This window comes from Protopterus annectens, chromosome 16.part0 (assembly GCF_019279795.1).
Source record: "Protopterus annectens isolate FY-2018-M chromosome 16.part0, PAN1.0, whole genome shotgun sequence".
NCBI lineage: Eukaryota > Metazoa > Chordata > Ceratodontiformes > Protopteridae > Protopterus > Protopterus annectens.
The window spans coordinates 221806178-221833551 of NC_056750.1; positions in this window are offsets into that span (position 1 = coordinate 221806178).

The following is a 27374-nucleotide window of genomic DNA, read 5'->3' on the forward strand; positions in this document are numbered from 1 at the left end:
AATATTTCCCATTTCTTTTTGTTGCTGAGCAGAGAAAAACACGTGATTTGTATCACAGTGCTCACATTTCTCCAAGTCAAATACTTGTATTCTGGCAAAAGAAAGAACTCCCATATTAGTCTCAGATGCTGCTTTGAAAGTATTCATCTTGCCCCCCTGCACCATCTTACTCATGTGTGCTAACCCTAAGTATAACCCTAATGCTGGCCCTGACTCTAGCCCTACACATTGTGTTACAAAATACATTCCCGAACAGTACCATTATAGAAGACAAAAGTATGTGGAAAACAGGCAACACAAAATATATACAACACTAAGTCCCTGTCCTGCACACTTCTTTTTACATACACTATATAAAACTAAATTCATCCATGTCATTCATTCAAATGAGCATTCAGTCATATGTGCACCTTTGCACCCACAAAAATCATATGTGATTCTGCCTTTTGCATTACAACTACACACTGACACACACATACCTACACACACACACACACACACACACACACACACACACACACACACACACACACACACACACACACATATATATATAGGTTCATAGGTTCATACTAGGCTATCTGCCTTAGGGAATTTATAAGCCTAGCCAGAGTGTGTTTGGCTTTCGCCACCCATTTTAAATTAATTTTGCTATGCCCTTTTTCGAGGTCAGTATACTGTGCCTCTGTCTAACAGTCACACAGAAGTGATACCCGGGGTAAACCTACGATTTCCCATCCACTCATCAAGATTCCTCTTGAAGAGAGTCAATGAGGGACTCTGCCTAACCTGGACTGGGATTTTATTCCAGAGTGAAGGGAGCCTCTGGGTTATGAATCTGTCCCTTCAGCATGTCCTATTTATTTCAGTGCTGAGGTTCAAGTCTCTCGAGCGCGTAGCTTGATGGGATTTGGATTTTCTGAGGTGCAGCATGTCCATTAATTCCGGGTTGGACATGGCTTTATACGTCAGGCACAGATCGCCTCTGAGCAGGTGGTATGCCACTGAGTAGAGCTGGAGTTTCTTTAACAGGGCAGCATATGGCATCTGTTTGAGCCCTTTGATCCTCTTGGTGAGGTACTTTGGGGTCTTTCCAGTTGCTGCAGGCGTCTGGTAAGGTACATCCCAAAAGGGGCATTGTACTCAATTATGGGTCTGATGAGAGATGAGTAAAGAGGCACGATGACCTCCCCTGATCTAGATGTGAATCCCTTCATGATTAGGTGGGCTATATAAAATGTTTTTCTAACCACTTTGGCCACGTGGTTGTCAAATGAGAGATTGCTATCAACTTGGGTCCCCAGGTCCCTAATTACTTCTTCTGTACTTAATGGATTACCACCTATGTGGTAATTTGTGGCACTTTGTTTTTGTTTTGGCATTTAGCTTGAGGCCATGGCTCTGGCACCAGTTGTCTGTTTCTATGAGGCCCTTTTGGAGGATGCTTGTGTTGGCTGGAGAGTCGATTATGGCACCCAGTTTGCAGTCATCTGTGAACTTGGTCAGACACAGTCCTTCCATGTTGGCCTGTACCTCCGAGAAATATATACCGAACAAGAGAGGTCCCAGGACTGAGCCTTGTGGGACGCCACTTGTAACTGGTTTGGAGTCTGACATGGCTCTAGCAATTCTAACCATGTGGGTTCTGTCCTTGAGCCAGTTTGCAACCCATCTAGTGACATAGGGGTTTATATTTAAGCTGGTGAGCTTATCTATAATGCCCGAGTGGGGTATTGTATCGAAGGCTTTTGCAAGGTCCTCGTCAATGGCCTTGGTGACTGTTTCAAAGAAATTTACCAGGTTTAAGAGGCAGGATCTGCCCTTAACAAAGCCGAACTGGGTAGGATCCAGTGTCTGTAGGTCCCCAATATCTTTATTTATGAGGTCCATGATGATCCTTTCCATAGCTTTGCAGACCAAGCTAGTCAGGCTTATGGGGCGATAGTTTCCAGGATCCGTTGAGGCACCACCTTTTTGGAGAGGGACCACTGTTGCTGTACGCCACTCTTTGGGTACATATCCTGTAGTAAGGCTAAGATTGAACAGTAGTTTTATGTTTGGGTTTAGCTCTTCTTGGAGTTCATGTAGGACGCAGCCCGGGACACTGTCTGGTCCCATTGATGCTGTGTTTTTGCTTTGGAGAGGGCGGCTCTTACCTGAGCATCTGAGATGTCAGGGGCAGCACTCTGCTGGGATAGATATTTGCCCTTTTGGTGGGGAAGTTTGCTGAACCTGTCAGCTAGGATGTTGGCAATGTCTGTGGGTTCGTGTATTTTTGTCATTTTGGACTAATTCTGAGCATATCTGGGAATTCCCACCCAGGTTCCTAACATAACTAAAGAAAGCCTTGTGATTATCCTTAGTGTCCTGTGCAATTTTTCTCTCAAGCTGGCCTTAGATGATTTTATGAGTGCCCATAGTTTTTTGCTAATACTGATCAGAGATGCCTAACCTTTTGGGATTTTGCTCTATCATGTAGTAGCTTCCTCCTTCTATTGTATAGTTTGTTTATGGCTGTGGTCCACCAGACAGGACGCTTGCCTTTGGAGGATTGGGTTTTGTTTTATTTGGGATTGCATGATCCATGCAATCCTGAAGGTGTTCATAGAATGCGTTTATAAAGGATTCTGCGGTCTGGGCCGTATTTTCCACAGGCCTGGAGGCTTTGAAGGATTCCACCTCGGTTTTGAGGAGTGTGAAATTTGCTTTAGAGAAGTTTTTCACTGTGGTTTTCAGGGCAGGGGGTGGAGTCGGGATGTGAATATCCAGTGAGATTAGTTTATGGTCTGATCTTACCAGTGAGGGATACACTTCTGGTCTGGAGTATAGAGTCCCCATGTTGGTGATGATCAGGTCCAGTATGTTTTCCCCTCTTGTGGGAGTGGTAACAAGTTGTTCCATAGCATTTGAGTTTATAAATTCTAGGAACCTTTGGGCTAGGGTGTTGGAGCTAGAATAATGCTCCCAGTGTATGTTTGGGTAGTTGAAGTTGCCCAATATAATGGTGTTTGGAGAGACCTTCATATTTTCCAGTGTTCTCCGGAAGGCCGAGTGGGGTTCCTGGGTTTGGGAGGGTGGTCTGAAGCAGGCTATAAACTGGAAGGCAGTTTTACCCACTGTTAGTTGCACATGGATAGTCTCTGATGCTTCGTGCTGTGCCACCAACCTGGAAGTGTGGGTATCTTTGACGAATATTGATACTTCCCCTACTTTTGTGGTTCGGTCCAAGTTTTGGGGCCGAAAAGCATGGTATGCGGTATAACCTGGTAATGCTGGGGTGCTCTCGGGAGCCTTGAACCAGGTTTCTGTTACTGTACAGATATCAATGTTCTCCATGCTAAGGAGAGTTTTGAGTGCGTGCATCTTGAGGCTTAGACTTCTGGCGTTGAGTAGCATTACTCTTAGTTTCTTATCCCTTGTGATACCTATGGAGGTGGGTTTGTCTTTTGAGCCCTGCCTAAAAAAGGCACTATGGGGTAGCAAGAGCCTTTGCCAATATCCGAAAGCCCAGGGGTGACAGGTGCAAGCTGTCCCTAGCGAAGCATCGTGGCTTGTTGAGCATGTCATCCCAGGCTGACAGGCATTGGATCCCCTTTGAATGACACCAATACTTAAGCCAGTTGTTGAAATTGATCATCTTGTCTTCATATTGTGGCATCATTCTTGGTGAGGGTAAGATGCTACTCAAGGTCAGGGTCATACCAGCCTGGGCTACATGCTCAGAGAGCTCCTCTATGTCTCTTTTCATGTAGTCCAGGGAGGTACGTCTCAGGTCATTCACACCAGCATGGACAATGACTGAGTCATATCTGTACTTGCCTTGGAGTGACCTGAGTGCTTGTGTTATGTGGCGGATCCTAGCGCCCGACAGGCAGCTCACCCTGACCTTCTCCTTGTTCAGCCTGGTGAGCGGGACGTCAGTGTACCTGACGATAGTCACCTATTACAAGTGTATCAGGTGTGTTGTTTAGCCTTAAGGGCTGTGACTGTTCGGCACACTGGCTTTCTGAGCTATGTGTTGCACGTGTTTTGTTTTGGGGTAGCGGTTGCTTGGGTGTCTGCTTTAGAGGTCTCTGCTGCTTAGGCAGATTTTTATTTAGAGCCTCCAAGTATGTTTTTGGTGTTTATGTGTTTGGTTTGCTGTCGTGGTAGGTCTATGTGAGACTGGAATTGTAGTGAGTGTGGTTTCCTTCTCCTCCTGACTGGTTTCGCCAGTACTGAGTTGAGAGAGCTTTGCCTCCAGTATGGCTATATGGTTGCATCTCTCATATGTGTTGGAATTTGTTGGGAGGAGGAGAGGGTTGTCTGTGTACATGAGGCAGTTGTAACATTGCCTCAAGATTCCCAGATTCACCAGCTGGACCGGAGAGGAGATTGACAACTGACCTTTGGACATGCTAGAATAGTATTGGGAATTCCTTTATAATTGAAAAAAAAGGGCCAATGGGGAACAAGGCACTCAAGGGGAGTTTGTGAGGGTGTAGTGCTTTTAATTTTTTAGTGCTGACTTATATAATTGCTTTAGTGAGCAAGTGCCATGTATCTTAAATGCATTGTGTTACAGGTAACTTAAATGCAAAAACGACAAACAGTAACTTTCTTTCAAGTGAAACAAGGAAATAAGTACAGTAAGCAATGCAGATATCACTAGGGATCCACAGAAGCACTGAAAAGCCGCGTTTTAGGTGGAATTAGCATTTCAGTCAAATAACAAGCAAACAAACAACAAGCATACAAACAAAGCTAGATTCAGCAGGCCTGGATCTAGTCTATGCTACAGCAAACAAGGTGTACCAATTTCAGTAAGAAACAGTTCAAATATGCAGGCACTATAAGCCTTTAACCAGAAATTCCCAGCTCAGAAGGGCAGAGTCCAGCCTCTCCTCCCAAAAGAGTGCAGACCACGAACCTTCTTAAGGTAAAATAACTGGCCTGAAGCCCAAGTGCTTAAACCAGAACTAATACACTTTTAGAATAACAGACACTGAGCCCTCAATCAGCAGTTCCCAACTTAGAAGGATGTAAGCTACCTGTCCTGCCACCACAGTGCAGGCCACAAACCTTCTTAATGTAAAACAACTGGTCTGAAGCCCAAGTGCTTAAACTAAAAGGCTTAGAATGAGTAACACCAAGCAGCAATAAATACAAGTGAGTACTTTTAAGATGACGCAAAAGCAAAATAAAGTAGGAAGAAACACAAATACAGTAAAAGCAGATTCATTTTTTTTTTTTTTTTTTTTTTTTTTGAGTGAGCAAATGATTTGGGCCCAGGAGTTACAGGACAGAAACAAGTGCAAATGCAGGCCTTCAAATCAGAAAGTTGAGAGAGATGGAAGACCAAACGCCATTAACTACAAATTCTTGGCCAGAACCACTCCTTATGTGGTAGACAGGTTACCTAGTGCTTACCACTCCCACTGATAAGCAAGAAGGCTTCCCTCCAACACAGAAAGGCTTGGGGGCTCAGAAGCTAAGAAAAATTTTTTATCCCCCCCAAAACTGAAAACGGCTTCTCAAAAAAAAGCCTTTTAAAGAAAAAAAATTTTACCAATGATGCTAAAAAAATTTTTAAAAAAGGGTTTTAATCCAGATTTCCCCTGTTCTTAATTAATAATAAAATTGTTTAATTTAGAAAAAAAAAAATTATTTCTGCACGAAAAAAATTTTCCCATTTTTTGTTCGGGAAAAAAAAATATTTGATAATTACTTTCTCCAACAAAATTTGTACGGCAAAAAAAGCCCCCAATTTGGGGGAATGCAAAAGTTTTCATTTCCCCCCTGCAAATTTTTGTTAAAAAGTTAACCCAAGCTCCCTGCTTCCCTAAATTTTTTACAAAAAAAAGTAATTTAGAAACAAAAATGTCACAAAAAAATATTAAAAACCTGTCCCTGCCGAACTTTTTTACAACACTTTAAAAAAAATTTACCTGTATTCCAAAAGATTCCATATTGTTTTGACCCAAAAATCATTTGCTCCCTTTTTCATTCCTAACCTGAACCCAACCTCCCAACCACCACACAAAAACAAAAAAACCCAACAACCAAAACACAAAATTTTTAAAGGCAACATATTCCCAAATTTTTATCCTGCCGATTTTTTTTTTCCCCCTTTTTAAATTAATTTTCACCCCCTTTTTCAGGTCAGTATATGTGCCTTGCAACAAACAAAGTGATCCCCTGTTTCCCCATCCACTCAAAAATTTCCTCAAAACAAAACCCCAACCACAACCAATAAAGTCTGGGTTATAACTCCCCTTCGCTGATTTTTTTCTGCGAGGTTTTTCCCCTTTATTATGGGTTTGTTTTTGAGGTCAGTTTCCTTAAATTCCCGGGGTTACAGGTTTTTACGGAAAATGCCTTACAGGTGGTATGCCACTGAGTAGAGCTGGAGTTTCTTTAACAGGGCAGCATATGGCATCTGTTTGAGCCCTTTGATCCTCTTGGTGAGGTACTTTTGGGGTCTTTCCAGTTGCTGCAGGCGTCTGGTAAGGTACATCCCAAAAGGGGCATTGTACTCAATTATGGGTCTGATGAGAGATGAGTAAAGAGGCACGATGACCTCCCCTGATCTAGATGTGAATCCCTTCATGATTAGGTGGGCTATATAAAATGTTTTTCTAACCACTTTGGCCACGTGGTTGTCAAATGAGAGATTGCTATCAACTTGGGTCCCCAGGTCCCTAATTACTTCTTCTGTACTTAATGGATTACCACCTATGTGGTAATTTGTGGCACTTTGTTTTTGTTTTGGCATTTAGCTTGAGGCCATGGCTCTGGCACCAGTTGTCTGTTTCTATGAGGCCCTTTTGGAGGATGCTTGTGTTGGCTGGAGAGTCGATTATGGCACCCAGTTTGCAGTCATCTGTGAACTTGGTCAGACACAGTCCTTCCATGTTGGCCTGTACCTCCGAGAAATATATACCGAACAAGAGAGGTCCCAGGACTGAGCCTTGTGGGACGCCACTTGTAACTGGTTTGGAGTCTGACATGGCTCTAGCAATTCTAACCATGTGGGTTCTGTCCTTGAGCCAGTTTGCAACCCATCTAGTGACATAGGGGTTTATATTTAAGCTGGTGAGCTTATCTATAATGCCCGAGTGGGGTATTGTATCGACGGCTTTTGCAAGGTCCTCGTCAATGGCCTTGGTGACTGTTTCAAAGAAATTTACCAGGTTTAAGAGGCAGGATCTGCCCTTAACAAAGCCGAACTGGGTAGGATCCAGTGTCTGTAGGTCCCCAATATCTTTATTTATGAGGTCCATGATGATCCTTTCCATAGCTTTGCAGACCAAGCTAGTCAGGCTTATGGGGCGATAGTTTCCAGGATCCGTTGAGGCACCACCTTTTTGGAGAGGGACCACTGTTGCTGTATGCCACTCTTTGGGTACATATCCTGTAGTAAGGCTAAGATTGAACAGTAGTTTTATGTTTGGGTTTAGCTCTTCTTGGAGTTCATGTAGGACGCAGCCCGGGACACTGTCTGGTCCCATTGATGCTGTGTTTTTTGCTTTGGAGAGGGCGGCTCTTACCTGAGCATCTGAGATGTCAGGGGGGCAGCACTCTGCTGGGATAGATATTTGCCCTTTTGGTGGGGAGAGTTTGCGCTGAACCTGTCAGCTAGGATGTTGGCAATGTCTGTGGGTTCGGTGTATTTTTTGTCATTTTGGACTAATTCTGAGCATATCTGGGAATTCCCACCCAGGTTCCTAACATAACTAAAGAAAGCCTTGTGATTATCCTTAGTGTCCTGTGCAATTTTTCTCTCGAAGCTGGCCTTAGATGATTTTATGAGTGCCCGTAGTTTTTTGCTAATACTGATCAGAGATGCCTAACCTTTTTGGGATTTTGCTCTATCATGTAGTAGCTTCCTCCTTCTATTGTATAGTTTGTTTATGGCTGTGGTCCACCAGACAGGACGTTTGCCTTTGGAGGATTGGGTTTTGGTTTTATTTGGGATTGCATGATCCATGCAATCCTGAAGGTGTTCATAGAATGCGTTTATAAAGGATTCTGCGGTCTGGGCCGTATTTTCCACAGGCCTGGAGGCTTTGAAGGATTCCACCTCGGTTTTGAGGAGTGTGAAATTTGCTTTAGAAAAGTTTTTCACTGTGGTTTTCAGGGCAGGGGGTGGAGTCGGGATGTGAATATCCAGTGAGATTAGTTTATGGTCTGATCTTACCAGTGAGGATACACTTCTGGTCTGGAGTATAGAGTCCCCATGTTGGTGATGATCAGGTCCAGTATGTTTTCCCCTCTTGTGGGAGTGGTAACAAGTTGTTCCATAGCATTTGAGTTTATAAATTCTAGGAACCTTTGGGCTAGGGTGTTGGAGCTAGAATAATGCTCCCAGTGTATGTTTGGGTAGTTGAAGTTGCCCAATATAATGGTGTTTGGAGAGACCTTCATATTTTCCAGTGTTCTCCGGAAGGCCGAGTGGGGTTCCTGGGTTTGGGAGGGTGGTCTGAAGCAGGCTATAAACTGGAAGGCAGTTTTACCCACTGTTAGTTGCACATGGATAGTCTCTGATGCTTCGTGCTGTGCCACCAACCTGGAAGTGTGGGTATCTTTGACGAATATTGATACTTCCCCTACTTTTGTGGTTCGGTCCAAGTTTTGGGGCCGAAAAGCATGGTATGCGGTATAACCTGGTAATGCTGGGGTGCTCTCGGGAGCCTTGAACCAGGTTTCTGTTACTGTACAGATATCAATGTTCTCCATGCTAAGGAGAGTTTTGAGTGCGTGCATCTTGAGGCTTAGACTTCTGGCGTTGAGTAGCATTACTCTTAGTTTCTTATCCCTTGTGATACCTATGGAGGTGGGTTTGTCTTTTGAGCCCTGCCTAAAAAAGGCACTATGGGGTAGCAAGAGCCTTTGCCAATATCCGAAAGCCCAGGGGTGACAGGTGCAAGCCGTCCCAAGCGAAGCATCGTGGCTTGTTGAGCATGTCATCCCAGGCTGACAGGCATTGATCCCCTTTGAATGACACCAATACTTAAGCCAGTTGTTGAAATTGATCATCTTGTCTTCATATTGTGGCATCATTCTTGGTGAGGGTAAGATGCTACTCAAGGTCAGGGTCATACCAGCCTGGGCTACATGCTCAGAGAGCTCCTCTATGTCTCTTTTCATGTAGTCCAGGGAGGTACGCCTCAGGTCATTCACACCAGCATGGACAATGACTGAGTCATATCTGTACTTGCCTTGGAGTGACCTGAGTGCTTGTGTTATGTGGCGGATCCTAGCGCCCGACAGGCAGCTCACCCTGACCTTCTCCTTGTTCAGCCTGGTGAGCGGGACGTCAGTGTACCTGACGATAGAGTCACCTATTACAAGTGTATCAGGTGTGTTGTTTAGCCTTAAGGGCTGTGACTGTTCGGCACACTGGCTTTCTGAGCTATGTGTTGCACGTGTTTTGTTTTGGGGTAGCGGTTGCTTGGGTGTCTGCTTTAGAGGTCTCTGCTGCTTAGGCAGATTTTTATTTAGAGCCTCCAAGTATGTTTTTGGTGTTTATGTGTTTGGTTTGCTGTCGTGGTAGGTCTATGTGAGACTGGAATTGTAGTGAGTGTGGTTTCCTTCTCCTCCTGACTGGTTTCGCCAGTACTGAGTTGAGAGAGCTTTGCCTCCAGTATGGCTATATGGTTGCATCTCTCATATGTGTTGGAATTTGTTGGGAGGAGGAGAGGGTTGTCTGTGTACATGAGGCAGTTGTAACATTGCCTCAAGATTCCCAGATTCACCAGCTGGACCGGAGAGGAGATTGACAACTGACCTTTGGACATGCTAGAATAGTATTGGGAATTCCTTTATAATTGAAAAAAAAAGGGCCAATGGGGAACAAGGCACTCAAGGGGAGTTTGTGAGGGTGTAGTGCTTTTAATTTTTTAGTGCTGACTTATATAATTGCTTTAGTGAGCAAGTGCCATGTATCTTAAATGCATTGTGTTACAGGTAACTTAAATGCAAAAACGACAAACAGTAACTTTCTTTCAAGTGAAACAAGGAAATAAGTACAGTAAGCAATGCAGATATCACTAGGGATCAACAGAAGCGCTGAAAAGCCGCGTTTTAGGTGGAATTAGCATTTCAGTCAAATAACAAGCAAACAAACAACAAGCATACAAACAAAGCTAGATTCAGCAGGCCTGGATCTAGTCTATGCTACAGCAAACAAGGTGTACCAATTTCAGTAAGAAACAGTTCAAATATGCAGGCACTATAAGCCTTTAACCAGAAATTCCCAGCTCAGAAGGGCAGAGTCCAGCCTCTCCTCCCAAAAGAGTGCAGACCACGAACCTTCTTAAGGTAAAATAACTGGCCTGAAGCCCAAGTGCTTAAACCAGAACTAATACACTTTTAGAATAACAGACACTGAGCCCTCAATCAGCAGTTCCCAACTTAGAAGGATGTAAGCTACCTGTCCTGCCACCACAGTGCAGGCCACAAACCTTTTTAATGTAAAACAACTGGTCTGAAGCCCAAGTGCTTAAACTAAAAGGCTTAGAATGAGTAACACCAAGCAGCAATAAATACAAGTGAGTACTTTTAAGATGACGCAAAAGCAAAATAAAGTAGGAAGAAAAACAAATACAGTAAAAGCAGATTCATTTTTTTTTTTGTTTTGTTTTTTTTTTTTTGAGTGAGCAAATGATTTGGGCCCAGGAGTTACAGGACAGAAACAAGTGCAAATGCAGGCCTTCAAATCAGAAAGTTGAGAGAGATGGAAGACCGCCCAAACGGCCATTAACTACAAATTCTTGGCCAGAACCACTCCTTATGTGGTAGACAGGTTACCTAGTGCTTACCACTCCCACTGATAAGCTAGAAGGCTTCCCTCCAACACAGAAAGGCTTGGGGGGCTCAGAAGCTACAATAGTCCTGATACAGCAAATCTGTATCTGGAACACTAATTACAGGAAAGGTAGGAAACAGGCTTACAATTTTTTTTTCAGAAAAGTAGCAAAAACAGTAGTAAAAATAATTCACATGCAGTGCAAGCTGGCACACTTGAGTATGTAGCAATATTAGTCCACACACAGTTTGAAAAAATGTAATTAAATTAAAAAGGGCTAAAAGCAAGTGCAGAAAGGGTTTATTAGGTAGAATGTGGTAAAGAGATGGGACTGGGGGAGTGCCCTAGATCAAATCTACAGTGGGGCGGGCACTGCAAAAGCCACCAAATTTTACAACCAAGAAAACAGGAAGGGGGGGTGGGGAAAAGTTTCAACAGAAATGTGAGGAATCAGAGTGCAAATTATAAAACCAAAAAAATATATACTGATCTCTGTATATTTGCAGAACAGTAAGACAACAGATATCTAAGCAACAATTTAGCTCTATAATACAGAATAATACAGGAAAAATATACTCAGCTCTATATATTTGCAGATAGTCTTGTAAGGCTGTCTCTCAACACACAGGTTCCACTTTAAATGCAGACTGCTGCTATTAACAGGTCAAATTAAGGGAACCTAACACAAGCTATAGAAACCAAAATGGGGGGGGGGACAGTTTCAACAGAGATGTGAGGAATCAGAGTGCAAATTATAAAACCAAAAAATATATACTGATCTCTGTATATTTGCAGAACAGTAAGACAACAGATATCTAAGCAACAATTTAGCTCTATAATACAGAATAATACATATATATATATATATATATATGTGTGTGTGTGTGTCTGGGTATATATATATATATATATATATATATATATATATATATATGTATGTATATATAAAATCATACAGATGCACGTATGTAGATACACATATAATGAATACCGTTTGTTGTTTACAGCACTGACTTGCACATTATTTTTGATCAGTATTGATATACTATATCTGGAGGCAACATGCAATACAGAAGTAGGTGGGTGTCTGAAAGTACTGCTTATTTACTCACAAACACTTCTATTTACTCAAGAAAAGTGAAGTCTTGGGAATCGCTCTTACTTATTATTTACATAGCTGTAAAGGGCTTTATAATTATTTCTGATTTTCTACTGATTTGGAGTACGTATGAGATCTTGGTATAAAAATTAGTTTCAGAAGTTTGTTTATTTATTTTTGATTGACTAATTTGCACTTAGTTTGAAGTCAAAGTAAACATCTATATTTAACAGCAGCCTTTTTCCTGAATGCACAAATTATTAACCTACTATTGTATTAGCAATTCATTGTGAAAGTTAAACACTGAACCTTGTCCAAGAATTGAATCCAGGACCTGCTGCATTCTGTGGAGTTGCCATTACCACTTGGCCAGCAAGGAGGTTTACTCCAAGAGCATTTTTTTTTTCTCATTTCAACTAGGAAGCCAACATGATGGTTATTTTGAACACATAAGTAACAATTAATCTAATATTGTAATATCATTTCATTGAAAAAAGAAACCCTGACCCTTGTCTGTGTATTGAACACAGGGCCCCATGATTTATTGTGGTTATCACTGCCACTGGACCAACAAGGAGTACCTGGACATGGCGGTGCCTGGTTTTCCCCAAGAGTAATTATTTTTCCTTTCAACTAGGAAACTGCCATGATAGACATTTTTAAAGATGCAGACATCTGAGGCAGAACAAATGCTTAACCTAGTATTTTATTAACTTAATGAGAAAGGAAAACATGGACTTTTGTCTGAGGATTGAACCTTTTGGGAGAAACCAGGTACATAACTATCTAAAGACTCTTTGTTGGTCCAGTGACAGTAATGACTGCACAGCATGGAAGGAGGTGTCAATCATGAGAAAAGGACCAATGTTTTCCTTTGTTATTGTGTGATTTTTTTTAATTGTGCAGTCTTTATTTTAGAATTCCACCACAACAGCTTCCTTTTGATTATTACAACATATTTAGATATTATGGGGAAATGGGTGGTAATATAGCTATCAAGGAAGTTATAAAACTGTATGGAGTTGTATCTTGTTGTCATTTTGAGGTTGTTTAGAACATTATCCCAGTTTAAGTTTGTAAAGGCCTTATTTAGTTTGGGTTAGACCCCTTTACAAAATTTTGAAGAATGACAATATTATAAAGTGCTGATTTTACAAGAGATGCTATAACAGTCTGGACTACGCCAACACAGAGTACATTACTTAGGAGGATACATCATGTTATTTCTCCTGGTGTAGTTTCACCAGTTGCTTCATAAAATCAAAATATATAAGGCCTTCATGGTATTGTGTATATTTGTTAGCTTACTTGTTATAATTATTTATGAGGTAACTGAAGTTCTCTAAAATTGGTTAGTTAATTTGGATTGTGAATTATTCATGTCTCATACGATATCCATCCTGATCATTAGAGGACAATGGGGGTCCAGTAGCTACCAAGTATGTGATATTTGATATTATTAATGATTACAAGGGCTTCTATCATATCACCCTGTGGTCTTTGTTAAGTTGTGTCATATTTAAACTTTTCTGCGTGAAAAATGGAATTTCCACAACAATTCTAAAGTATCTGAATGAATGGAAGGTTCAATACATACGTGAATGAGGAATGTGCATATATTTTTGAAATGTGTTTTAGTGACGGCTCAAATCCCTACTACCTCCAGAGTAAAAAAAAATCTCAGAATTGTGTAATTTTCTTTAACTGTTTAGATAATAAAATCTGAATACTGCTTAGTTTTACTTTCTCTAAAGAGGATACTTGGGTAGGGGGTATAATTTCTATTCAGAAAGTACATTACTTGGGCAGAGAAGGGAAGTTATGACTCATTAAGTAGACTGGAGCAAATCTCTGCTGCCCACATATGCCCACACACTTGATCTCCTTAGAATGAATGATCTCACCAACAAAGCCCATTGCTGCACCCTGTTATCTTATCCCTAAATCCCAATCTCATCTTAGTGAAGTTAGGTTGTCACTTAGTACTTTGAAATTCAGGAAGGACAAAAAAACACATCAGAGGGATTGAAAAGTACATGGATAATGTCAGACAGGTGAGAACAGCAACATAGTGAATAGATTTAATAGCGATGACAATGATGTCACTGGTACCCTACTTACCTGGGCACATTCTGATACCACCTGAGTGATGAGAATGTAAGGAAGTGGTTGGAAATGTGAAGCATGTTTGTGTGGAAAGGTAAAGAAGTGAGGACAGGATGTGAAAGAAGAAAAACTGGGTGTGAGAGATAAGGATAGGAGAATGCCAGATTTTACATAACATATAATGGCAGCAAACACTGAATGCAGCATGGCAGTGGAAACATTGCCTGAAGAATAAGATCTAAGGGGACAAACAAATTCAAACATACAGTGGAAAGAAAAGTTGAGAAAGGAATGCAGAAGGGGAGTGGAATGCCTATGGATATCAATAGATATGACATATTAGAAAAATGGTGAATGTGAGAAGAACGTAGTTGGTAAGATTACATGAGAATCTAAAGAAAATATTGAGAAAGGGGTTTGTTGGTTAACTAGATTGTTTAATGAAATCTTGGAAAGTGAGAGGATGCCTGAGGAATGGAGGAAAAAGTGTTTTGGTACCGATTTTTAAGAATAAGGGTGATGTGCAGAGCTGTAGTAACTACAGAGGGATTAAACTGATCAGTCACAGCATGAAGTTATGGGAAAGAGTAGTGGAAGCTAGGTTAAGAAGGGAGGTGATGATTAGTGATCAGCAGTATGGTTTCATGCCAGGAAAGAGCACTACAGATGCGATGTTTGCTCTGAGAGTGTTGATGGAGAAGTACAGCGAAGGTCAGAAGGAGTTGCATTGTATCTTTGTGGATTTAGAGAAAGCATATGACAGGGTGCCTAGAGAGGAGTTGTGGTATTGTATGAGGAAGTCGGGAGTGTCAGAGAAGTATGTAATAGTGGTACAGGATATGTACGAGGGTAGTGCGACAGCGGTGAGGTCTGCGGTGGGAGTGATGGATGCATTTAAAGTGGAGGTGGGATTACATCAAGGATCAGCTCTGAGCCCTTTCTTATTTGCAATGGTGATGGACAGGTTGACAGATGAGATGAGACAGGAGTCCCCGTGGACTATGATGTTTGCAGATGACATTGTGATCTGTAGTGAGAGTAGGGAACAGGTGGAGGAGACCCTGGAGAGGTGGAGATATGCTCTAGAGAGAAGAGGAATGAAGGTCAGCAGGACTAAGACAGAATATATGTGTGTGAATGAGAGGGAAGATAAAGGAATGGTGAGGATGCAGGGAGTAGAGGTGGTGAAGGTGAATGAGTTTAAGTACTTGGGATCAACAGTTCAGAGTAATGGTGAGTGTGGAAGAGAGGTGAAGAAGAGAGTACAGGCAGGATGGAGTGGGTGGAGAAGAGTGTCAGGAGTGATTTGTGACAGACGAGTACCAGTAAGAGTGAAAGGGAAGGTCTACAAGAGGGTAGTGAGACCAGCTATGTTATAACGGTCGGAGACAGTGGCATTGACAAAAAGGCAGGAGTCAGAGCTTGACGTGGCAGAGTTGAAGATGTTAAGATTAGCACTGGGTGTGATGAGGATGGACAAAATTAGGAATAAGTATATTAGAGGGTCATCCCAGGTTGGAAGGTTTGGAGACAAAGCTAGAGAGGCAAGATTACGTTGGTTTGGACATGTGCTGAGGAGGGATGCAGAGTATATTGGGAAAAAGATGCTAAGGATGAAGCTGCCAGGTAACAAGAAAAGAGGAAGGCCTAAGATAAGGTTTATGGATGTGGTGAGAGGACATGAAGGTGGTTGGTGTGACAGAGCAAGATGCAGAGGACAGGAAGAAATGGAAACAGTTGATCTGCTGTGGTGACCCCTAATGGGAGCAGCCGGAAGAAGAAGAAGGGTGTGTTTGTTGGCAGTCAGTTTGAAATGTTTAAATCATTCAATGAAATGAAGGAATAGTATGGTCTAGGGATGCAGGACCATGATATTGATGAGCAAAGTAAAAGAAAGGAAGCAAAATGAATGAGGAAAAGAGAAGATCGAGATTTTGTTAGGAAGTTGGTTACAGCAAAGTAATCGGCTTATTGAATAACATACAGGAACACTAGGGAGTGGTAAGGAAGGAACATATGGAAAGGGATTGGAAGTTCAAGGAATCTCGGGGCGTATGCAGAGTCTAAGGGGCCAGCAAATGAACAGTAAATCTCTCTACTGCAGAGCTGATATGCTTCCAAGACCTTAACAAAACAAGAGAAGGGCTGGGAATGAGTGCTTGAGTGCATCAAAATGAAAATGTGGATTATGTGAATATGTGTCGGGAATGTGGATAGATAAGTGGGCTATGGATTAAAGTACGTACAGAACCAGAGAAAGTCTATCATAAGACAAATGTAATGCAAATGTGGCAAATATATGTATCAGGCGTATACATAATGCTAGATGGATGAAAGGGAACATGGTAAGCTAAGGAAAATAATGAAATGGACAGGACCAGAGGTGAATAAAGAGAAATAACCCTGAGATTAATAGATAACTTTGAGGATGGATGTGATAGCTGCTGAATATATTGAAATGATGAGGAATTCCCACTTGCCTGTCTTTAAGGAGATGATGAAATATGTGAGTCTCTGGGTAACACATCTAATCAAGGATCCCCTGAGAACACTGACAACTTAGCAAGAGATGTCTGCTTGTAAGGGGACAAGTCTGCCCGTGAGTCACATCACCTACGGAAATGAGGGACATCCCCACACTGTACTGTTTGGATGCCCACCCACTTAGTGCTTATGAAGCATGCACAATGGAACAGGCTGGGACCTAAAGTAAAACCTACCCTGATGGTTGCCTAGATGATGGCCATGCTGATGGCTGGGCATAGCGGAGGATCTGAAGGCTAGCAGGCATGGGATCTAGTAAACGTCTGTGCTGGTGTGTGTGTGTGTGTGAGTGTGTGTGTCTGTCTGTCTGTCTGTCGTTGTGAATGTGTCTGTGTATATTTGTGGGCTGGGGCTAGAGCTCAAGTTTAGGAAAGGGACAAGAGGTTTAGGGCTCATAGAGCAAATGGTATGAACATAATGGAGAAAAGAAAGAAAGGAGGAGACAAAGACTTAAGAATACTGTTTTATTTATTTTTTTATTCATTCTACAAAATTACAAAACAGATTAGTTATCTATTGCAGATGAGGTGCTGAATGCAAAATAACAAAAAAGTGGGGATATTCAGAAACACGTGAAGCACTGGGCAGTCCTGTTTCTTGAAGCATTGGAAGCTATTCGAGGACTAATGTAGAACTATAGTGGTGTGAAGCTATAGCATTACAGCACTCACATGGCTAATGACACAGGCAAATTCAGCAATCTGGGGTGTGGCTAATGTAAATTAGTCATATGCTCTGCCCAGCAGCCTTATATGGGATTAGGATAGCACTGTAGAGTGATTTAAAGACGAGCACTATCACACTATTTTGGAGCAGAGCAGTGAGGAGTGTATTCAGCAGTTTTATAGTGTAGAACCACTGCTGTCTATAGCAGCAGTGGGTCTGCTTGCAGTGCAGAAGGTAAATAATGTAAGGCTGTATGCATGTGTGATTGTGTGTGTGTGTGTGTGTGTGTGTTGGGGGGCATGAATATGACTTTATCAGTTTATGTTTGTGAGTGTGATTACTGCGGTGGCTGTGTGATTGTGCATGTTTATATGTATGTGTGTGTGTGTTGCTTATCAATCACTCATGAAATTTGCTGCATGGAACTCTTACACATCTCTGAATCTCTATTCACCTCCATAGTACTGTACACAGCTCTGAATCACTTTCCACCTCCATAGTACTACTATAGCATAAAAGTGAAGTACTATTAGAGCTAAAAAGGTAACATCTTTAAATACCTTCAGCAAGTATTTTGCATGTTTCTCAGTAAATGAAATGACTTCTGATTTTAGGTTACACAGAAACAAAAATTGACAATTATGGGATTTATTATGAAAGGATTAGAGCTAGAAAAGTTGTTTGGTATCAAGACATCTATTTTGCACAGTAGAGCTGTCTGCATATGTTATTCCATTTACATGAAAATGCATATGTATGCAAAGAATGTATGGGAACCAACATGAGAAACTGTTAGTTACTAATCCAAATGAGTTAAGAAAATTAGTTATTTTTACAAGTTTCTGCTGATGATTTCTTTTGATTTTTTCAACTTTTAAAAATAAAGTTTCTGCTATAGTTAATGCCAAAAACATCAAGTACAGTACTAAATGTGCGAAACAAAATCTGCCTTACATTTGTATTTTTTATATATGTCCCAGTCAGAAGCAGGTTACTTAAAAAGTCAAGCAAGGAATGGTTGCGATTGTGCCCCTCAACACTAACTTACAAATGTATACTAACCCTAACCCTGCCCCCAACACCACCTTACTAACATATACTAACCTTAACCCTGCCCCCACCACCTTACTAATGTAAAATAACCCTACCCCTGAACCCAAACCACCTTACTAATTTATACTAACCCTAATCCTCCCCCATAACACCTTACTAATGTATACTAACCCTAACCTTCCCCCACAACACCTTACTAATGTATACTAGCCCTAACCCTGCCCCCCACATCACATTACTAATGTATACTAACCCTAATCCTGCCCCCCACAACACATTACTAATGTATACTAACCCTACCCCTTCCCCTCCCTGTATCTCCAAGCAAGGACTAGTTGCTATTGCCCCCCCACCCACACCATCTTACTAATGTATACTAACCCTACCACTGTCCCTCCCTCTATGACCAAGGAAGGAATGGTTGTCATTGTGTTCCCCCACACACCTTACTAATGTAAAATACTCCTATCCTGCCCCCCACAGCACTCAATTGTATATACAAACCCTAACCCTACATCTTACTAATGTATAATAACTCTACCCCTGCCCCCGACACCACTTTACTAATGTATACTAACCTTGCCCCTCCCTGCACTACCTTACTAATGTATGCTAACACTAACTCTGCCCCCTGCACCACCTTACTAATTTATACTAACTCTAACCCTACCCCCACCACCTTACTAATGTATATTACCCCTACCCTTGCCCCCTCATACCAGCTTACTATTGTATACTAACCCTACCCCTGCCCAGACACCACCTTACTAATGTATATTAACCCTAACCCTGTCCCTCTCTCTATCACCAAACAAGGAATGGTTGCCATCGTGCCCCCCACATACCTTACTAATGTAAAATAATCCTACCCCTGCCCCCCACACCACCTTACTAATGTATACTAACCCTGTCCCTTCACCATCTTACCAGTGTATACAACCCCTAACACTTCCCCCCACACCAACTTAGTAATGTATACTAACCCTAACTTTGCCCCCACAGCACCTTACCAATGTATACAAACCCTAAACCTGCCCTCCACACCAATTTACTAATGTACACTAACCCTGCCCCCTCACAATACCTTACTAAAGTATACTAACCTTATTCCAGTCCCTCTCTCTATCTCCATGCAAGGAATGTTTGCCATCATGTCCCCCACACACCTTACTAATGTAAAATAATCCTACCCCTGCCCCCTCCCCAACTTACTAATGTATACTAACACTAAACCTGCCCCCACACCACCTTACTAATGTATACTAACCCTATCCCTGCCCCGCACACCACCTTACTAATGTCTACTAACCCTACCCTGCCCCCACACCACCTTACAAATGTATATTAACCCTGCCCCCACACCACCTTACAAATATATATTAAACCTATCCCTGCCTCGCACACCACCTTACTAATGTATACTAACACTAACCCTGCCCCCCACACACACCACCTTACTAATGTATACTAACACTAACCCTGCCCCCCACACACACCACCTTACTAATGTATACTAACACTAACCCTGCCCCCCACACACACCACCTTACTAATGTATACTAACACTAACCCTGCCCCCCACCCACACCACCTTATTAATGTATACTAACACTAACCCTGCCCTCCACACACACCACCTTACTAATGTATACTAACACTAACCCTGCCCCCCACACACACCACCTTACTAATGTATACTAACACAACCCTGCCCCCCACACACACCACCTTAATAATGTATACTAACACTAACCCTACCCCCCACACACACCACCTTACTAATGTATACTAACACTAACCCTGCCCCCACACACACACCACCTTACTAATGTATACTAACCCTAACCTTGCCCCCACACCACCTTACCAATGTATACAAGCCCTAAAGCTGCCCCCTACACCAACTTACTAATGTATTCTAACCCTAACCCTTCCCCCCACAATACCTTACTAATAGGTTCATAGGTGTGTACTAGGCTAATGGCCCTGGAGCCCATATAAGCCTAGCCCAAAAGATTCCCTGGCATCGTGCTTCCCGATGTTAGTTCCCAGTGCCCCTATCTAGCATGGCCACTGAAGTGATCCCTGAGGTGAACTTAATATTGCCCATCCACTCATCAAGATTTATCTTGAGGAGGGCCAGTGAAGTGTTCTGCTTGACAGGGATGGGAAGTTTGTTCCAGAGTATGGGGAGTCTCTGGGTTAGGAACCTGCCCCTCCAGCATGTTGTGTTTATTGTGATAATGAGGTTGAGGTTCCTGGAGCGTGTGGCATGGAGGGATTGGGATTTCTTTAGATGTAGCATATCTAACAGCTCTGGGTCAGACATGGCTTTGTAGGTCAAGCAGAGATCGCCTTTAAGCAAGCGATATGAGACCGACTATAGCTGGAGTTTTTTGAGTCTGTCCATGTAGGGCATGTGTTTAAGGCCTAAGATCCTCTTAGTGAGGTATTTTTGTGGCCTTTCCCATTGTTGTAGGTATCTAGTGAGGTACATGCCGAATGGGGCATTGTATTCTATAATAGGTCTAATGAGGGATGAGTAGAGAGGGATTATGACCTCCTTCTTTCTGAAGGAAAAACCTTTTGTAATGAGATGTGCCACATAGAAGGACTTTCTGACCACAGTGGCAATGTAGTTATCAAAGGAGAGGTTACTGTCAACCTGTGTTCCCAGATCTCTTATCACACCTTTGGTGTTCAGTGGACTACTGCCGATGTGGTAGTTCATGGGTACTGAGTTTTTCCCAAAGGGAATGACAATGCACTTGTTGGCATTGAGCTTTAGGCCATGGTTCTGGCACCAATCATTTGTCTCAGTGAGGCCCTTCTGTAGAATGTCTGAATCAGTTGGTGAATCAATTATGGCACCCAATTTGCAATCATCAGTGAACTTGGTATTTGTATTGGCTTGAACTTCAGAGAAGTAGATTCCAAACAGGAGAGGACCTAAAATTGATCCCTGTGGAACTCCACTTGTAACTGGTCGGTAGCCAGATTTGGAGTCAGCTATTTTGACAGTGTGGGTTCTATTAGTGAGCCAGTTGGCAACCCATTTTATGACATAGGGGTTTATGCCTAGTTTAGTGAGTCTAGCTATGATTCCTGAATGAGGGATGGTGTCGAAGGGCTTGGCAAGATTGAGGTAGGCTGTGTGAACTACCTTGCCTTCATCCACAGCTTTGGTGACAAACTCGAAGAAGTCTATCAGGTTGAGCAGGCATGACCTACCTTTCACAAACCTAAACTGCATGGGGTCCAGAGTTTGGAGATTCCTTATGTTTCTATTTATGAGGTCTGTGATGATGCGTTCCATAACCTTACATATCAGGCTTGTCAGGTTAATAGGGCGGTAGTTCCTGGGGTCAGTAGTCACCCCCCCCCTTGTGGAGTGGGATGACTGTAGTAGTGCGCCATTCTGAAGGGACAAAGCCTGAAGTGAGGCTGTGATTGAACAGAGTACACAGGTGTGGTGCCAACTCACTTTGTAATTCATGTAGAACACAGCCAGGGATACCATCACATCCCATGGAAGCTGTATTCTTGGCTTTGGACAGTGTGGTTTTTACCTGTGCAGCCATGATATTAGGGACTTGGCATTCCTCAGGTATTGTGATTGGCCCTTTAGGGGGTGAGAGGGGGGATAAGTTTGCACTGAACCTTTCGGCCAGTATATTAGCAATATCAGTTGGCTCGGTATACGTGTTGCCATTGTGCTATAGCTCAGAGCAGGTCTGAGTATTGCCCTATAAATTCTTGACATAACTACAGAATGCCTTGTGGTTGTCCGTAGTATCTGCAGCAATTTTGTTTTCATGGCTAGCTTTAGAGGATTTGATGAGGGATCTCAGGTTTTTGCTGAGGTTAGCAAGTGAGTTTTTCTAGTCTTGTGACTTCACCCTTTTCTGCAACAGTTTCTTCCTTCTGTTGTAGAGCCTGTTTATGGCAGGGGTCCACCAGATTGGCTTCCTGTTTTTGGAAAAGAGCGTCTTGGTTCTGTTTAGAATGGCCCATTCCATGCACTTGTGTATGTGCTTATACAGTGCATTGGTGTATGATTCAGCAGTCATGCACCTATTTTCCATTTGCATGAGCGACGTGAAGATTGCCACCTCTGTTTTTAGCAGCCCAAAATTAACTTTGGAGAAGTTTTTCATGGTGATTTCCTTTATGTGGGGGTGGGGGGTGGGGATGAGATGTGGATATCCATGGTTATTAGCTTGTGGTCAGATCTGATCAGGGAGGAGTTGATTTCTGGTGTAGAGCAACGATCGCCCATGTTAGTAATGACCAGGTCAAGGATGTTTCTTCCCCTGGTGAGAGTAAGAATGAGCTGGTCCAGGGCATTGGAATTAATGAATTCCAGAAAATGTTGAGCAAGTGCGTTGGTACACGAGTAATTTTCCCAGTCAATGGAGGGGTAGTTAACAGTATAAGGGTGTTGGGTTGTACCTTAATATTTTCTAGTGTGTTTAGGAATGTGGAGTGGGAGTCTTTGGACATAGGGGATCTATAGCAGGCTACAACCTGGATTTCAGTTTTACCCAGTGTTAGTTTTACCTGAAGTATTTCAGATGCATTATGTTGGGTTACTAGTCTGGAGGTGTGCATATCCTTTATGAATATGGAGACACCACCACCTTTGGGGCTTCGGTCCGGGTTTAGGGGCCAAAAGGTGTGGTATGAATTATATCCTGGTAGAAATGGGGTGCTCTCTGGAGCCTTGAACCACCTCTCGGTTACTGCACAGATGTCGATGTTCTCGAATTTGAGGAGTGCTTCGAGCGAGTGCATTTTGAGATTTAGACTTCTGGCGTTGAGTAGCATAACCCTCAGATTTCATTTGCTTGTATCTGTTATGGTAATTTTGTAATCAGGACATTGCCTAAAAAGGCACTATAGGGTTGGCAAGAGCCTTGGCTAGTATCCAGAATCTTAGGGGTGACAGGTGGAGGCCATCTCTGGCAAAGCATCGAGGTCTGTCGATCATGTCATCCCAGGCAGACAGATACTGGATCCCCTTTGAATGACACCAGAAACTTAGCCAATTGTTGAAGTCAATCATTTTCTGCTTGTACTGTGGTATCATTCTGGGTGATGGTAAGATGCTACGCAGGGCTAGGGTCATACCTGCCTGAGCTACATGATCCGAGAGCTCCTCCATGTCTCTTTTCATGTAGTCCAGGGAGGTATGTCTTAGGTCATTCACACCAACATGGACAATGACAGAGTCATATTTGTACCTGTTGTGGAGTGACCTAAGTGCCTGTGTTATGTGGCAGATCCTGGTGCCTGACAGGCAGCTGACGGTAACCTTCTCCTTATTCAACCTAGTGAGTGGGACATCAGTGTGCCTTACATTCGAGTCACCTATGACTAGTGTATTTAGTAAGCTGTTTTGCCTTAAGGGCTCTGGTTGAGTGGCACACTGTTTATGTGAGCTATGTGTCTCATGGTTTATCTTGAGATGTGATGGTTGCTTGCATTTCTGCCTCTGAGGTCTCTGTTGTTTAGGCAACTTTTTACTGAGAGCCTCAGTGAAAGTGGGTGCGTGTTTAGTGATATTAAGTGAGGGTTGTGGTGGAGTGTATTCTGGAAGGCTATGTGCTCCATGTGGTGTGGTGCAGGTGTTAACCTTCTCCTCATGACTGGCTAATCCAGTCTTGGCCTGAGAGTACTTGGCTTCCAGTTTGGCAATATATGTGCACCTCTCACAAGTCATAGTGTTGGGAGGTAAGAGGAGAGGGTTGTCTGTGTACATGAGGCAATTGCTACATTGTTGCTTCATGATGCCCATGTTCACCAGGTTAACAAGAGAAAGCGTAGGGAACTGACCTTTAGGCATGCCTGGATAGGTGCTTAATTTATTAAGTACTGAAGCTGTTTTGTACTTTCTTATATGGAAAGTTTAGTGCTGATAGCAGTATATATGCTACAGTAAATGCTGCAAGAAGTTCTGAGCAAGTGCTGGACTTAAATAGTCTAGTTTGAGAGCAAAAAGATAAAAACTAGCAGGATCTTAAGGAAAAATCTGAAGAGTAGACTTTCTGGCACAGATAATAGTTTACCCTAGCTTAGAGGCGCTGAGCGGCGCACAAACCAGCACACACACAGGTTTTTAAGACAGAAAGTTAAAAGGGATAGAATGCAGCCCAAAATGGCCAATGAGGTACAATTTCAGAGCTAGAAACCACTCATCTAGTGATAGATAGGCTGCTCAGTGTTTACCACTCCCACTGATAAGCAGAAAGACTACCCTCTACCACAGCAAGGTCTGGAAAAATCAGAAACTCAAAATACAGTCTTGAAATCAGCAAATCTGAAATCTGGACTATTCTAGCTAGAGAAAATGGTGGGAAACAATCAAACAGATGGAATTTATTTTTTTGAAAACAGTCAGAGATACAATTAAAACAGCAGTAAAAACACTTTTAAAGCACAGAAAAGGCTAGCACACTTTAGCCAACAACAGTAAATACATTAGAAATAACTTATAAAATGATTAAAAAAAGTGCAGTAATCAGTCTTAATAGCAAAAATACAGTATCAGTAAATGCAGTAAGTTGAAAAATGGCTAGCTTAAAGTGTGGAAAGCAATTATAGGCAAAAAAAAGGTAAAACGGAGGTACTTATGGTCAATTAAAGTCTCTCTTTCTACTTTCTGCTGCTGTAGTAGCTTGCAGGATCTCAAAACAGGATCCACAGAGCTAAAACAAATGCAAACCAGTGCAAACATGGGTTTTTAAGTTAGAAAGTTAAAAGGGATAGAAAGCAGCCCAAAACGGCCAATACAATTTCAGAGCTGGAAACCACTCCTCTAGCAACAGCTGACAAGCTCATTGCTTACCACTCCCACTGATAGGCAGAATGACTTCCCTCTACCACAGCAAGGACTGGAGAACTCAGAAACCCAAAATACAGTCCTGAAATCAGCAAATCTGAAATCCGGACTATTCTAAATGGTGGGAAACGAGCAAACAGATTTTTTTTTTGAAAACAGAGATACAATTAAAACAGCAGTAAAAACAATTTTAAAGCACAGAAAAGGCTAGCACACGAGTGTGTAGCCTACAACAGTAAATACATTAGAAATAACTTACAAAATGATTAAAAAAGTGCAGTAAGCAATCTTAATAGCAAAAATACAGAATCAGTACATGCAGTAAGTTGAAAAACGGCTAGTTAAAAGTGAGGAAAACAATTATAGGCAAAAGAAGGCAAACAGAGGTACTTATGGTCAATCAAAGTCGCTCTTTCTCCTTTCTGTTGCTGTAGTAGTTTGCAGGACGCCAAAACAGGATCTACAGAGCTAAAACAAGCGCAAGCCCACTCAAACACAGGTTTTTACTGCAGAAAGTTGAAAGGGATAGAAAGCAGCCCAAAATGGCCAATAAGGTACAATTTCAGAGCTGGAAACCACTCCTCTAGTGATAGATAGGCTACTCAGTGTTTACCACTCCCACTGATAAGCAGAAAGACTTTCCTTTATCACAGAAGGTCTGGACAACTCAGAAACTCAAAATACAGTCCTAAAATCAGCAAATCTGAAATCCGGACTATTCTAGCTAGAGAAAATGGTGGGAAGCGAGCAAACAGTTAGAATTTCTTTTTTTTTTTTGAAAACAGAGATACAATTAAAACAGCAGTAAAAACACTTTTAAAGCACTGAAAAGGTTAGCACACTTGAGTGTGTAGCCTACAACAGTAAATACATTAGAAATAACTTTTATAAAATGATTAAAAAAGTGACGTAATCAGTCTTAATAGCAAAAATACAGTATCAGTAAATGCAGTAAGTTGAAAAATGGCTGGTTTAAAGTGTGGAAAGCAATTATAGGCAAAAAAGACAAATGGATGTACTTATGGTCAATCAAAGTCTATGTTTCTCCTTTCTGCTGCTGTAGTAGTTTGCAGGACACCAAAACAGGATCCACAGAGCTAAAACAACGTACACTAATCCTAAGCCTGTCCCCCTCTCTTTCTCCAAGCAAGGAATGTTTGCCATCGTGTCCCCCACACACACCTTACTAATGTAAAATAATCCTACCCCAGCCCCCTCTCCACGTTACTAATGTATACTAACCCTAACCCTGCCTGAACACCAACTTACTAATGTATACTAACCCTAACCCTGCCCCCCACACCACCTTACTAATGTATACTAACCCTACTCCTGCCCCCACACCAATTTACGAATGTATATAACCCTAACCCTGCCCCCACACCACCATACCAATGTATACAAACCCTAAACCTGCCCCACACACCACCTTACTAATGTATAATAGCCCTACCCCTGTCCTTCCCTGTATCTCCAAGCACTTTACTTTCAAAAACTTTCTTAACACTAACACCACGCAAAACACACACACATCTCCAACACCAGCTCACATGCACAACACTAAATATATTTCCTTACCTAACCCTTACTCTAACCCAAGGCTGCAAACTGTTGCAAATGTACTACCACCCCTAATGCTAAAACTTTCAATATATATTATATTTATGTGTGTGTGTGTGTGTGTGTGTGTGTGTGTGTGTGTGTATATATATATATATATATATATATATATATATATATATATATATATATGGGTCCCTATCAGTTCGTCGAAATTTCAATTCACCTAACTGTCATTTCATCTAAACTTCATTACATCGACAAGCATTTGCCCCCGTCCCCAACTTTGTGCGACCCTGGAGTTGATATATATAGTTAGGGGGGGTGTGGGTGCTTGTCGATGTAATGAAGTTTAGACGAAATGACAGTTAGGTGACTTGAAATTTCGACGAACTGATAGGGACCCATATATATATATATATATATATATATATATATATATATATATATATATATACATATATGCATATACATATATATAGGGAGAAAGAAAGAGAGATGCACATATACATGTACATATACACACACGCACACAGACACACACACAGACACACAGACACACACACATATACACACATACATAGCTTATACAAAAACAGATGCACACACACACACCACACACACACACGCAAAAAATAAGTTTAGATAGAGAGCAAGGGATAAAGAAATATATATATATATATATATATATATATATATATATATATATATATATA